At 42.5% G+C, this 15,000-nt stretch overlaps 1 protein-coding gene and 1 pseudogene across 1 annotated transcript in view; both read left to right on the top strand.

Moving 5' to 3' along the window:
- Positions 1–15,000, top strand: part of CNTNAP2 (contactin associated protein 2) — a 1,833,533-nt gene that overhangs the window by 1,643,759 nt on the left and 174,774 nt on the right. The window lies entirely within an intron of this gene.
- LOC105068878 (large ribosomal subunit protein uL30 pseudogene) lies at positions 4,534–5,107 on the top strand (annotated as a pseudogene).

Below are 15,000 nucleotides of genomic sequence, written 5' to 3'. Positions count from 1 at the left end.
AGTGTCCTTACAGGAGGAGGGGAGGACACAGAGAGACACAGAGAGAAGACCATGTGGAGATGGAGGCAGAGATTGGAGAGGAGCTGCCACAAGCCAGGGAACACTTGGGGCCCCCAGAAGCTGGAAGAGGCAAGGAAGGAGCCTTCAGAGCGAGTGTGGCCCTAGTGACACCTTGATCTTTGACTTGTAGCCACCGTAACTGTGAGAGAATATATTTCTGCTGTTTAGGCCACCCAGTTTCTGGTACTTTGTTATGGCCGCCCCAGGAAGTCAATGCAAGTGCTAATAAAAATCTGCAGTGTCTCATTCCTGCATTTAACAATGGTGACTGCTGACATTTATTGAGAACTTATGATGGGCCAGACAGTGCGCCAAGGTCTTTAATTATGTTAGCATCACCTGGTACTCATGACAGCCCTACGTAGGTACTGTCATCCTTATCCCTGTTTACAGAGAAAGCAATTCAGGCACGAGTGGGTTTAGTCACTTGCCCAAGGTTCACATACCAGCAAGTAGCAGGACTGGGGTTTACATGCAGTCAGTTCGACTCCAAGCTCGCGTTCTTCACCACCTCTGGATGTGCCTGCTTCTCACCAAGGCCTTCCTGCAGGTTCACACGAAACTACAAACAGAAGCCCTAGTCTTAGGGCTTTTTAGTAAATTGTGATTCAGCAACAAATCAGAATGTTCTTAGATGTAGAATTTATCGTAAGAAGAAAATAGAATACAAGGTCTGAATAAAAGAGTCCCTTTCTTTCTTACTCTCTCTCCCTCCCCACGTTTAGATGTAAGCTGTGTTGACTTACTGATTTATTAATTTCACAGACACTCGTTGAACACCTGACATGCCTGGGAGCCTTGACTGTATAGTTGAGGCAGTCTGTACTGAAAGTTTCTATACATTTCAGTGGTTCGTGTCTATAAAACCAGGGCCGTCGAGTGTATATGAAAGCAGGACATGTGGATTCACTGTCACCCAGGCTGCCTGTTCTTCATCAGAATTTCTTTATGAGCCAAGTTTAGCAAGAACTTATCATCAAGAGTCACAAAAATATCTCCTCCTGGTCCACTTGTCTGCTTTTCTTTTCCTATAAAATCGTTCATGTTCATCTGCCCGACCAGGACTGCAGCTGAAGAATATGTATCTTTCAATATTCTGAAATGATTTTCTGAGTTTAGGGAGTTCTCTTTTCTTCTCAAACATCCATTTGTCACTCGGACAATGTCCAAAATTAGAAGAGCTAGAGTGATGAGGATGGGCAACAAGTGCAGTGTTACCGTCACTCACAGTCACGCAAATGCACAGCATGCTCACTGCGGTCCAGCTAAGTCTCCTGCTCTCCCTGTGAGTGTCATGACCTTGACCAACATTGTAGGATCTGTATTATCTACATAGAAGAAGCTGTGATGGCTAACTCAAGTCCCTACATAGAAAGCGAATGATAGAAGGAGATGTGGGTTTGAATCTAGCTTCCTCATTTGTGGGTTGTGTAAACTTGAGAAAATCGTTTAACTCCACTTGGCCTCATCTTCAGAAATACATGATAGCTACTTCTTAATTCCACTGTGAGGATCACAGGGAACCAAGTGAAAACAAAAATTCCAAATAGAGAACCTGACACACATCAGTCAAGCAGCAGGTGTCACTTTTCATTCTCGGCACTCTTCCTCTTCCTTTTTTTGTTTGTTTGGGTTTTTGTTTTTACTTGAAATCATGTCATCCTTTAATCCTTTTCTAAAAGTTTTAAATGTCAGGTGCCTACCTGGCATCATTTCAATCACCTCTGAGTTCTGGACGGCCACTCTGCTGCTTGGGGGGCAATGGCAGTATCATAAAATGTCAACTCTACACAATTGTGGTCACAGTCATATTATTCTGAAACTGAAAAGGTAGTCTCCAGAGCCTAAGCCCTGATGGACTGAGGAATATGCAGACTCTGAAGATGGAAAAGGAGGCAACAGTCACTGCAGCCCAGAGGGCATGCCCAGTAGTGCAGTTCCTGATACAAGGTCTCCGTCCCCATCAAGAGCCAGCTTGGGTCACCTTAGCAACTGCTGCATCCCTTCCAAATGCAAAGCCCATCAGGGGACAGGAAAGCACTGAAAGAGATCAGGACTCTGTTTTGCTGAAAGGAGACCTAGACTCAAGTGCAAGTTGAACCTCCCGGAGAGAAGGGCTCTCCCCTCTTACCTCCTGGAGGAATGTTTCGTGGTCTGCCCAGTGCACTTTGGAGATCGCCCAAACTCTGCTTCTCCCAGGCTCCAGGCATTGCGTGGGAAGCAGAGTGAATCCATGAGCTGCCCTTGTAGAGTGGGTTTGAAGCCTTTTTGGGAAAATTAATTTTAAAAAGTATTATAAACAAGTTGGGGAGAGAGAAAAAGAGAAACATTGGAGTTATGCATCTTAGGATCTCCTCCTTATATGAAACTAGTGGCCTCAATGGCCTTTTTCTCTCAGATTGACTTACCCAGTCTTAATCCCAGCCTGGAGGAGAACCTGACACAAGCAGGAAGAGGTGTTTTTCATGGGCTTCTTTTTCATTTCCCGTTGGAACAGATTTTATCAGTTTGGATGAATGCCTGAAGGAACAAGAGTTGAATTCTTTTTCCTCTTCCTCTTAGAGTGTTATTCAAGAAAGGAAAATACTCCTTCTCTATTGTTTCTTAAATCCTCAGACCTTGGGATACAACTTCAAAGCATCAGAGAAACATGAAGATAATCTGCTTAAAACCTTAAAGAAAGGAAAAAAAGAAAAGAAAAAAAGAAAAGTCAAGAAATACTTGTAGACAAAGGTCCGTAAATACTTATGGATAAAAGAAAATACTTTTGACTTGATTCCAAAAGGTCAAAGCTGCAGAGATGGCTGACAGGTTTAGTGTCGGAGGATATGGCGGTCCAGTGTCTGGGGCAGTAAAAGAATTTACCAAAGACAAAGGAAAGTCTAAGAAACGAAGGAAAAGTTTAACAGATACACTGCTGTAGGCAACAGCAGGCACAGATGAGAGGTGTCTGTGTGGGTACCAAGAGTGAACGTTGTAGGGTATCTCGTTGGGGAAGGGGTTGTGCACACAAGGAGCAGGGCCTGGGTGATCACCTGGGGCACAGGTACCTGACTGGTTACAAGTGAGGTAAGATCTGCCAGATGCTGTTCTGAGTAATGGGGTTTATGAATCCAGTGAGAGCAGGATGTGTAGTGAGGCCCCTGTCCGCCCAGGGTGTTGTGAGACTGTTTCTAGGGACGGTTAGTTCTGCTAGGGCAAACGTTCGTCAAGGGACAATGGTCTTTGTCTTCTCGCGAAAGAATGCAGGCACACGGAGAGCTCCGGGCTGGGGGCTTGGGATTTTGGGGACTTCAAAGAGCACCAGCCAGCCCCACACTTGGGTGACTTAATTATGGAATGTTGTGGTTGTAAATAACATTCCTGGCCTGGGGTTTTCTTCGGGTTCCCAGGAATAAAGGAAACCCTAGTTAATTAACTTTCATAGAAAAAAGGATTTAAAAATTCAGTGGTAAAAGCAAGCCCTTTGTAAATCACTAAACTTTGTAATAAAGGACAAAGTTTTGGACTTTGCTGTAGGTATAGGATAAATAACATTTTTTCAAGTTTGTGCCAATTTCTCATACCCACCAGGCTTTGGACCTTTTTGGACACATTTTTTATTCTCCTGTGTGTGTTGCTGAATGTTTTTATTCCTCATTCTTTAGCAAGAATGAGGACTCTAAATAATACGAAGTTTATAAAAATAATACTGTGTCATTTCCTACAAATTAATCATGATTTCAGCTGAAACTCTATTCGTTTCTTTTCTTCCGTGAACCTAAAAGTAATCAGTCTAATAAATTTTCTGGAGGGTTTTGCTTTTAAATGACCCACGTTTTCAGCTCCCCGTACAAGCACATCCATTCACCAGCATTCACGTTGCCCTTAACTGCTTCATCACATCTTCAGGACATAAAGACCTGCCTCTGACATACAGTTTCTCATCTCCACAACCTTTTTGTATGGTTCTCGTTGCCAACAGGCAGCTCTGGCCTTAGCAGTTGGGCTCATTCGAAGTATACCTGGACTAGAAGAAATTCCCTTTCTTAAATGATCAAGCCTGAGGGGTTTTGAGCTGTTTTTAGTCTGCCCATCGTATAGATACCCCCTGGCTCTGAACTCATTCACATATTTTTACCTCCAACAATCTCAGTTGACTGTAATAGTGGTTGATTTAGATAAATGGGTATTTTGCTTTTTTTTCCTCTAGTGAAGACCAGACCCTAAGGAAGTGGAAATGATGAGGGCCAGCTGCTCTCTCTGAGCCATCCCTAGCTTGACATTTTAAATGTGTTCTCTCCATGTTCTCGTGAGATCGGGGCACATAATACAGTGAAAGTTTAATTCAGCCTGACAGTATTCTCTAGCTGATCTTCCAAGTGATGAGTCCACTAAATATAAGGTGGCTTCTAAAATGTTCAAGTTCTATAAGCCAAAATTCTCAGTGAAATTGAATCACCGGCAGTAACAATTAGCACATTGATGTTCTGGATGAATGAGGTAAGATCAAGTGGCTTGGTCATTAATAAGAATTTAATTTACTTGTGTGCACTGGGCACAAGTATAGTGAAATACTTGTACACCAATTGGCATTTGTCATCAGGATCAGAGGTACCAGTGGTGTGAGCCCAAAATTCAAGCGGTGTTGCAACTTCTTTACCTGCGTCCGATCTTCAGTGGCACCTTTGTGGAGCTCAACAAGGCCTCAGTTAACACGCTGAGAATTGTAGAACCACATACTGCACAGGGGCACCCAAACCCGAAGTCAGTAAATGAATTGATGTACAAGTGTGGTTATGGCAAAATCAACAAGAAGGGAATCGCCCTGACAGATAACTCGTTGATTGTGCGATCTCTTGGTAAATATGGCAACATCTGTGTGGATCTGCTTTGTGAGATCGACACTGTTGGAAAACGTTACAGACAAGCAAACTACTTGCCGTGGCCCTTCAGATTGTCTTCTCCACGAGGTGGAATGATGATAAAGACCATCCATTGTGTAGAAAGTGGAGGTGCTGGCAACAGGGAAGACCAGATCTACAGGCTCATTAGGAGGATGAACTAAGGTATCTACCATGATTATTTTTGTAATCTGGTCAGTTAATAAACAATAACAGCTTTCAAACTGACCAATAAAAAGAAAAAAAAAATTCACCAAAAGCCTACTATATGGGAAGTGGTGAATTGATAGTAAGGAGACCCGGATAAGTGAGATGAGCCTTGGAGGGAAGAGGAGGTGGTAGACCAGCTGCAGTACCAAGGGAACGCGGGTTCGGAAAGTGCTGAGTGACACCTGGATATGGAACCAGCCCACCTGAAGGTGCTAATGGCAGAGCTGCTTTTAAAGTCCCGTCCAAGGGCAGCAGGGCGGGTAGTGGTGGGTCGCACGGAATGCTGGGCCAGGACTTTGGTTAGGGGAGAGGACTCTTTAAAAAACATTTGTCATGAATGAATCTCAAGCTTGAAGATTCAAGAAGCCCTTTGAACATCAAGTATAACAAAAATAAATGCCACTTAAACATATATTACTAAAACCTAAAGAAAAAAATGTTTAGAACATCCCAATTTTTTAAAAAAAGCATTTTTCTTGAAATAATATAATTGATACTCACAAGAAATACTCATTTGCTTTTAATATTACAAAAATAGGTTGCTTTGGAAAGTTAATGGCAAACAAAATATTTTAGAATTTAGATCAGTTTAACTCTTTTTTTAACTTACTCTGCACTGGCCAGTAATATTTTGTGAAGCTTTGCTTTCTTTAGATTTTAATATGAAAAGACTAGGGAAATTTTAAAATGGGCCAAAGACTTTAAACAGACACATCATCAAAGAAGTTATACAGATGACAAATCAGCATATGAAAAGATGCTTCAAATCATATGTCTCAGGAAAATCCACATTAAAACAACTACAGTGCCACTACACACCTTTTAGAATGGCCAAAATCTGGAACACCGACAACAACAAATACTGGTGAAGACGTGGAGCAACAGGAACTCTCATTCATTGCTGGTGGGAATGCAAAATGGCAGAGCCCCTCTGGAAGACAGCTTGGCGGTTCTTACAAAACTAAACATACTCTGACTCCATAATCCAGCAGTCCTTCTCCTTGGTGTTTACCTGAAGGAGTTGAAAACTTATGTCCACACAAAAACCTGCACACAGATGTGTACAGACACTTATTCATAGTTGCCAGAACTTGGCAGCAACCGAGATGTCCTCCAGTGGGTGAATGGATCAATGAACAATTGTACATCGAGGCAGTGGAATATTATTCAGAGTTGAAAAGAAATGAGCTATCAAACCATGAAAAGACACGGAGGAAACTTCAGTGCACATTACTAAGTGAAAGAAGCTGATACGGAACTGTATGATTCCAAACGTATGACATTTTGGAAAGGGCAAAACTATGGAGACAAGCCAGTAAAATCATCAGTGGTTGCCAGGGGTTGGGTGCAGGTGAGGAGGAGGAATGAGCAGGCAGAGCACAGAGGATTTTTAGGGCAGTGAAACTACTCTGTATGGTACTATAATGATGGATGCATGTCATTACACCTTTACCCAGACCCACAGAATGTACAACACCGAGAGTGGTTATGATGTGCCAACATCTTCGACAAATCAACAACACGACTGTAACAACTGTACCAGCCTGGTGTGGGCTGTTGATGATGGAGAAAGCTGTGCACCTACAAAGACAGAGTTTATGGGAAATCTCTGTATCTTTCTCTCAATTTTGCTGTAAATCTAAAACTGCTCTTTAAAAAAAAAAAAGTAATTTAAAACAGAATGGGGAATCTTTTCAGTTTTCCAAAATTTTATCATGCTCCCATGTTTCTCCTCACCCCTTCTTCCCAAGAGTTTTATATGTGCTTAATGGTACATCCTCTCTTTTTATTTCTAAATATACCACTTCAAAGATAGATCAATAAATAGATAGGTAACAGTTTATCCCTGCTTTCCTGTTAATGGAGGTCTTCTAAGAACTCTTTATTAACTTCATGTTCAAATTTTATTTTAATATTCTATTCTAAATTTCAGACTTAATTAATGCAAACTTGCTTCCTTAGACTTGGACAAATTTACCATTTACCACTCCAGGGGCCAGTTTACTTCCTGTGTTACTCCCCAAGGATTTGGGCCAAGTATTGCTTAGGAAGGGGCCCCAATTCAAGCCCCTCTGTGAATCATGCTCTCTGCCACCCTCGCAAGTACTAAAATATTCTTTTAAGTCTTCTGTTCCTTCCAACCCCGTCCGTATGATCAGCAACACAGCCAACATTATTCTAAACTAATTTTATTTTTTAGAAAAAGGGATTTGTACCTTTTGAGTTTGAGTTTTCTTCTTTGAAGAGAGAAAACTAATATTACTTAGAACAGTGGGGCAAGAATACCTTGAATTCCAGTTTCAACGTTACTGAAAACAAAATTGAACAATCATGCAACTCTCCTGGCATTCAGTTTCTTTATAACTTGCACTAATTATGTAAAATGTATTACTCACATGATTGTGAGGATCCAATGAACTGATGTATGTGTAAGTACTTTGAAGAGCATTAATGTTATGAAAATGCAAATTATTATTAAGGTTATTACTAAGTCAGTGGTCCTCAGTTGAGGGTCTCTTTAGAGAGAGGACTGCGAGGTGTAATACGTTGCCATTCAGAAGCCACCGGGAAACTCTGCACAGAACTTTTCTGTCCACATTGGTGCCCTAACTGGCAGCAGAAAGCCGTCCGTCCCACCTGCTTATATCCGGGCTTGCCTGGGTCTCTGTACCGCAGAGATGTACGTTATCCGGGAGCTAAAAGATGACAACGTTCAGTAAGACATTAGACCTCAGAGTTTCCCTGTTCCCTGGCCTGCAGAGCTGCATTCGTAGTCAGTCCAACACTTGCATGTCGTGACCCTGATTAAATCCCTGTGTGTATCATGGAATTGTCACGAATCCTTTGACCTGGAACACCATGAAAGCAGCAGATACACTTGAGATGAAATAAGAATGGATTCTGGAACATTGGGGTTATTATTGAGGTCTTCAGAAAGGAGTATGGATGGGTTCATTGAATACAGAGTTTCAAAAATAAAAACTAACTGCCATATTGTAGAAGCCTCATCTAAAATTTTTGCCATATCCCCAGTGATTAATCGTCTCTCTGCCCCCTTATAAAGGATGACACTTTCAGTTGAGATTAATGAGTCCAGGTGTTTCTCATACCTAAGCCAAATGTAACCCAAATATTTGCACAAGTCCAATGCTAGTCACTTCTTAGAATCAAAGATTAAAAAGGTTATCAGTGAGATACCTTCTAAAGCTTTGCTATTAGAGTAATCTGATTTAAATCCCTTTTGAGTAGGTCTGTTTTATCCTGCTGGCTTTTGTAATTCCTCAATAAATGTCTCCTGTAATGGAATCCTGTATATTTGGTTAAAAATATAAATTAAGTCATGTAAATCAAGTTAAAACAGTAGACCACGCTATAAATTTCAAATAAGCTTATCGGCCCCCCTCTCTCAAATAAGCAGAAATGTTATCTTATGTGACTGTGCACAGTATGTTACTGACTCATGAACCACATGTGGTTATTGCAGTTCTTCATAACTTCTTTAAAAATATCAAGGACTATTTCAAAAAGTTTTCTTCCTGTTACCATAATGAGTTTATCATTATTCAGACTTTCAACTTTTACCCTAACATTCAAATGTCATTGGGTGACTTATGTCAACACTTCTCCAGTTTCTCAAATTGTTAGGAGCTTGTGAAGCGCCTTTTGTCACAAAATCAAAGTCTCTCAGGGTTGAAAAGGATATTACATTTATTCATATTCAACTGACATTTTATTGAACATCTCTTCTGCCAGGCAGCGAACTAAGCATTCACATGTCTTTATGGAATCATCACGGCAGTTCTGAGCTGTGGGTATTAGCACTCCTATGTGAAAATGAAGAGACTGAGGCCTCTAGAGATTGTTGATTATCCAGAGCCCCTTGGCAAGGAAACGACAGATTGGGGTTGGAACCGTAGGACCCCGACCCCAAGCGAGATGTCTTCTCCTTCACATGTGGCAGCACAGGACCCTCTGTATGACACACCCACTGGATGGAACCCCGGCCGTGCTTGGTGGAGGAGGCAGGTCGCTCCCTATCTGGACACTTCTGACAGCTAGGAAGTTCGCTCTTATCCTGCACCACCCTTGCTATCAAAGATGCAGACCGTCTTCATGGAGAAATGGTGGATGTCAGGCTGTGGGTTCAAATCCCTATGCCTTTAAGAACTCAGAGCATGCACGCACCTTCAAAATTCCCAGCTCCCAGGAGGACAAATATAAGCATCTCACCTAAAGCCTTGAAGTACTCAGAACTCTCAGTAACGTGAAGTTTACAAAAAAATCACACCCTTTATTTTCCCCACATATTAACTTCATGATTTCAGCTGAAAATCTGTGCACTTCTTTTCTTTCATGAATCTCAGAGGAACCAGTCTGAAAAACTGCCCGGAGGGTTTTGCTTGTAAATGACTCACGCTTGGGCTCCCCTACAAGGCGGTCCATTCACCAGCATCCTCACGGCACTTCAGCCCATCTCAGCCTTCCCTGGGTAGTTGTCCTGTACGTAATGGCAAGTGACTGAGTTCCAGGGACGGTAGGAAATGCATCCTGCCCAGCTGGCCCTCTTATGTCACACCACCCTGATAGCAAAGTGTGGGCCTGAGTCCCAAAGGTGCTGAGTAAGTGTCCCCTCTTTCTTTGCCTTCCTTCCTGAGGCTCTCTCTGCGTGGCTGATTGAGGAAACACACACAACACACACACAGACACGCTCAGATACACACACAGACACATGCAGCACAGAGAAACAGAGACAGAGTTGTACTGGGCCTCTCAACTTTAAACTGTAAACCTCAGAAAACAAGACATTTCTTTGTATTTTTAGGGCACCACCCACATACCATAGCCATGATTTTGTGTTAATGGCGGATCAGATCTTTCTCTCCAAATATATAAGGCGAGGAATGAAACAGGGACATGGAGAGTCTGACCAAATAAATTCTGACTTGAGAGACCACTCCAAATTGCTTTATAACAAAGAAGGTGAGTTGTAGGGTAAATACAGGCCAGGCTCTCTGAGTTTTCCTATTGATGAAATTCATGCTTCGAATTACTGATTGATGGCTGCCGAAGGGTTGCAGTATCTCTGTTCTCGTCTGGAGGCAGCGCTGTGAGTAATGCGTTTCTGATGACTGAAATTCCAAAAAAAAAAAAAAAAAAGGAAATTACCAAAGTAAATCTCTATGTCCATCCATTTTTATAAGGAAATAAGAGGGCAGACACTTTGGTTAGCTACAGCTCAGGGCTGAGCATCAGTTATGGAGAGGAATTCAGCCCGCAGCTGTGAGCTTTTAGCCTTGGTGCAGCCCAGGCACCTGCATTACGACTGCACAGTGATGCTCTGATCGTAACATGAGCTTTCCTTGCTCTGGCGAAAGGATAATACAGAAATTATGAAACAAATGAAATATTTATCTGCTGGACAAGGGTGCAGTAACTCATGAGCCAGGACATAGCTGGCTGGCATGCTAGATAGAATCTAGAGGAGGTGTTTTAGTTCATTCCAGCTGCTGTAACAAAGGATCATAGACGGGGCGGCTTATAAACAGCTGAAATTTATTTCTACAGTTCTGGGAACCGAAGTCCGGGATCAAGGTACCAGTGTCTTCAGCTGAGTGTTCTCTTCTTGATCTTAGACTTCTCTGTGTATCTTCACGTGGCAGAAGAGACAAGGGAGCTCAGTGGGGTCTCTTTAATAAGGGCGCTAGTCCCATTCATGAGGGTGCCACCCTCATGACCTAATCACCACCCAAAGGCCGCACTTTCTAACGCCATCCCTTTGGGCATCAGGATTCCAACATGTGAATTTGGGGAAGGCGTGGAGTGTGGCACAAACACGCAGACCACAGCAGTTGGTATCCTCTTTTATAAAGCAAGCCTGCAAGTACGCATCTGCCGCTGCCCAGTTTCCCCACTTCCTATCGCTGACCTCACCCCACTCCAGCACATGTGCACACACATGTTGCTAAAGTTGCTCACCGTCATTACTTTGGATGAAATAGTTGATATTGTTTAACATTAAACTTCTAGAGCATCTGTGAGTTTAAAGGGAGACGTTGTGGAAGAGCAGGAATAGTTTAAGGAATGTACTTGGAGAATAGCCTCTCTCCACCCAAAACGGTTTCCTTTGAGCTGCCTGACTTGCTCACTTTCTTTCCTGTGGCCCGATCTCTACTCATTAGAGCATCGTTCAAATTAGCAAGAGTGGGTCTGGGAGGAAGGCGAGGCTGTTTCTCTTTGGCACATGATTGTGGATTTAGTCTTTACGGAGCCAGGTGTAATTTAGGAGTGAGGAAGACACTGGACAAGCTTTGAGGAGGTGATTAAGGTGACTTCTGTGAGGACAGAGACTTGAGAAGTTGTAGTGAGAGATGGAAGGAGCAGAGTAGGTGGAGGGAGGCAAAGATGCCCCTTTCTTTCATGGTTGTGCTGGAGGCCAGCCCTGCCCGGGCAGAGACAGAGGAAACATCCTTCTTCTGACGGTTTCCTTGCTACTAAGAGTCGGAATTGAGGCTAATCGTATTATTGCCATAATTTAGTTACATTGCCAATAATCTTTAGTTATTGATCCATGTTAGAATATTTTCCTGTAGGAAAATGTATTCCAAGTTCCTGAGATCAATGTATATTATTATAATGTACGTAGTATTAGCATATATAGTGTAAGCATTTTTCCTTGAAGCCACTTGGTCTTCATACCCATCATTTAAAAGACTACTTAGTATTCCATCCGGTGGATTTGCCAGCATTTATTTAACCTATGTGTCTCACAGTAAGGAAGTGGCAATTTGTATTTTTGCTCTTGAAATTGTTTCCAGTTTTTTATGGTAAATGATACTGCAGTAAGGATGTTTGTAAATGCCATTTCAGTAGTTCACATTATTTACTTAGGATGGGTTGCCACATGTGGAGAGGCAGAGTTAGAGGAGCTGTTATGTTTATGACTTTCCATGTGTGGAGCCAGCCTAACTTCCCAAAGCACGGAGCCGGCGTGCAGGCAGTACACGAGGAAGCCCAGGTCTCTGAACGCTGTCAGCAGCGTTTTCTTTTTTCATTGTTGTGAAAACAGTAAGCCAGAAATGGCTCTTTATCATTTTAATTTGCACTTCGTTAATTACTGGAGAGCAAGACTTCAAAAGAAAGGTCTGGCAAGATCGATGTGTCGCTGAGAAAGGCCCACGCAGGGCTGACAGAGAGCTTGCAGGGGCCACGTTTGTACAGGTGGAGTCACTGTCCAGGTTCAAAAGTTCCCTTTGCTGGTGTCCCAGGGTGGACAGGGAGGGAGATTGCAGTTGACACTAACCAAGTTCATAAGAGACTGTGTGAAATGACCTGTTAGAGGTCAAGAGGTTATCATTTATCAAAATGTCACCTGCATGCGTATTCTGTTAACCCAAGTGCTCAAGAAACCTGTCCTAGAGAAACACTAGTGTTAGAGGAGCTGTTATTAGAGGAACTAGTATCAGAGGACTGCTGTGTTCACAAGAACAGGCATCGCCACTGGTTTCTGTGTGATAATGTAGGGGAAAACTAAATGTCCATCAGTACAGGAATGACTTGATTGTGGTACTTAAACGTTAGAAAGAGTGAGAGAGTCATATTTATTCACATGAGAAAATGTCCATGATACACAGCTAAGCTTAAAAAGCAGACTAGGTAACATTTGATTGTATTTGTGTTAAAAACCCATGCACTTCCAGGGCAAGCACCCTCCTCGGAAAGATTTCTGCAGTTCAGACAATTTCCAGTGATGATACATGGATGCCTGGTACTTTCTGTGAGCGTTTTGTCTGCAGGCATATTCGTCTGGTCTTCTTTTACCTAGAAAAGAAGGCAAATTCACTCCTTTTTGGCCATTAATATAAGCAATAACTCCTCCTCACTCCAAAATGCTTGGAGCATTCCAACTGTTGACATCTCTTATGGTGGTAAAGTGGAGCCCTGAGGGGGGAAAAAGGGATATACCTGCACATTATAATATACATATTATTACATATATAATATACATATTATAACATAATATCATATACACCATGCAGACAATACACACCCCCCCATAGAATTGTTTTCAACATGAATGGAATCAGATTATTTACATAGCAAAGTATTCATGTAATCCTGCTAGTCTTTTTTATTGATGTATAGTCAGTTACAGTGTGTTAATTTCTGGTGTACAGCATAATGTTTCAGTCATACATACATTTGTTTTCATATTCCTTTTCATTATAGGTTACTATGAGATATTGAATATAGTTCCCTGTGCTATACAGAAGAAACTTGTTTTTTTATCTATTTTATGTATAGCAGTTAATATTTGCACATCTCAAATATTTATCCCCTCCCACCCCCGTTCCCCCCAGTAACCATAAGTTTGTTTCCTATGTCTGTGAGTCTGTTTCTGTTTTGTAGATAAGCTCATGAGTGTCCTGCCAGTCTTTTTAAAAAGATTTTGTAAACTGTTGGCACTGGTTACCTCCAGAGGTAGTGTGATGGGACAGTAAAATGCTAGAAATATTGTGCCATCTACAAATATTCATACACATTTCATTTTACATAAAAGTGTCCTTTTTTTCTACAATAAACGTGTGTGACTTTCGAAGGCAAAACTAAGATGGCAAGGTAAGCCCTGCCTCTCAGAGGGTCCCCATTTCCTATTTCCTAAGGTAGAAAGGGCTCAGACACTTCACCTTTGTCCTGTTACAGCGAACTACAGTAAAATTGTACGATTTTCTATTTCTTTTTTACCTGAATTTGATCCTTTTTTAATGAATTTCCAATTTATGCTCTTTGAGCACATTTATTTGCTGAGCTATTCATTCATTAAGATATTCACGACTTCAGTTCCACTTAAATGTGACAGATTGATCACACCTGTCTGATTTTGCTTCACTCTTAAATCCCTTTTTTTAAAAAAAAGGATTTAAAAAAAAATACATGAGTCAACAGGAGTGAAGAGGATGGGAGAGGACAGCAACATTTAGAAGTTTCCCACAGATAGCACAGGAATTGAGGGAACGTTTTCATTCAGGCTTCCAGAATCCTGGCTGCAAATTCCTGGGGAGAAAAACTGGAGGGTTCTTTTGTGGGACCAGGGGTCATCCCTGGAGCGAAGGGCGGCAGATACAAATGGACCGGACCTGCCACCCAGCTGTGAAGCCCGCCATGAACAAGGGTCCGGTCAAAACATAGAGCCTCACTCTCTCCTCTCACGACGTCACCCATCATGTGATTCAAGCCTCAAATATGACAAACACCAAACAGAAGATTCAGTGTAAACAAGGATAACACTGGGAGAACAAACTTTTTTGAAAAACTGTAGAAACCACCATTCATGTTCTGTATTGCAGTTCCATTTGCTGCATAACAAATTGCTCCCAAAACTTAGTGGCTTAAAACAACGGCAGACGTTCGTGATCTCAGATGGTTTCTGGGGGTCAGGAGTTTGGAAGGGTGCTATGGGCATTTCTGGCCTGGAGGCTCTAGGGGGATTGCAGTCGGATGGCAGCTGGACCTGGGGAAGCTGGAAGCTGACCAGGCTTCTTTCCCTCCTCAGGTCGACTCGAGGCTCCTCCACGTGGCCGCCCCACGTGTGCTAGCATGGCTTCTTCCGCCAGGGTGGACGGGGGGCGGGCGGCTGCTTTCCTGGCTAATGATGGCTCCAGTGAGATTGGTCCAGTTTCCCAGGCAGGAGTCACACTGCCCTTTGCAACCTAGCCTCGGAGGTCATGCACCATCATTTCTGCCGCATCCAGTTGGTTCGAGCAAGTCCCAAGGCTGCCCAGATTCTAGGGACGGGGAAGGAGAGCGATTGTGGCAGCCATGTTTAGAAAATGGATCAGAGAGAGAAAAG

This window comes from Camelus bactrianus, chromosome 7 (assembly GCF_048773025.1).
Source record: "Camelus bactrianus isolate YW-2024 breed Bactrian camel chromosome 7, ASM4877302v1, whole genome shotgun sequence".
Taxonomy (NCBI): domain Eukaryota; kingdom Metazoa; phylum Chordata; class Mammalia; order Artiodactyla; family Camelidae; genus Camelus; species Camelus bactrianus.
This window is presented reverse-complemented; position numbering and strand designations above follow the sequence as displayed.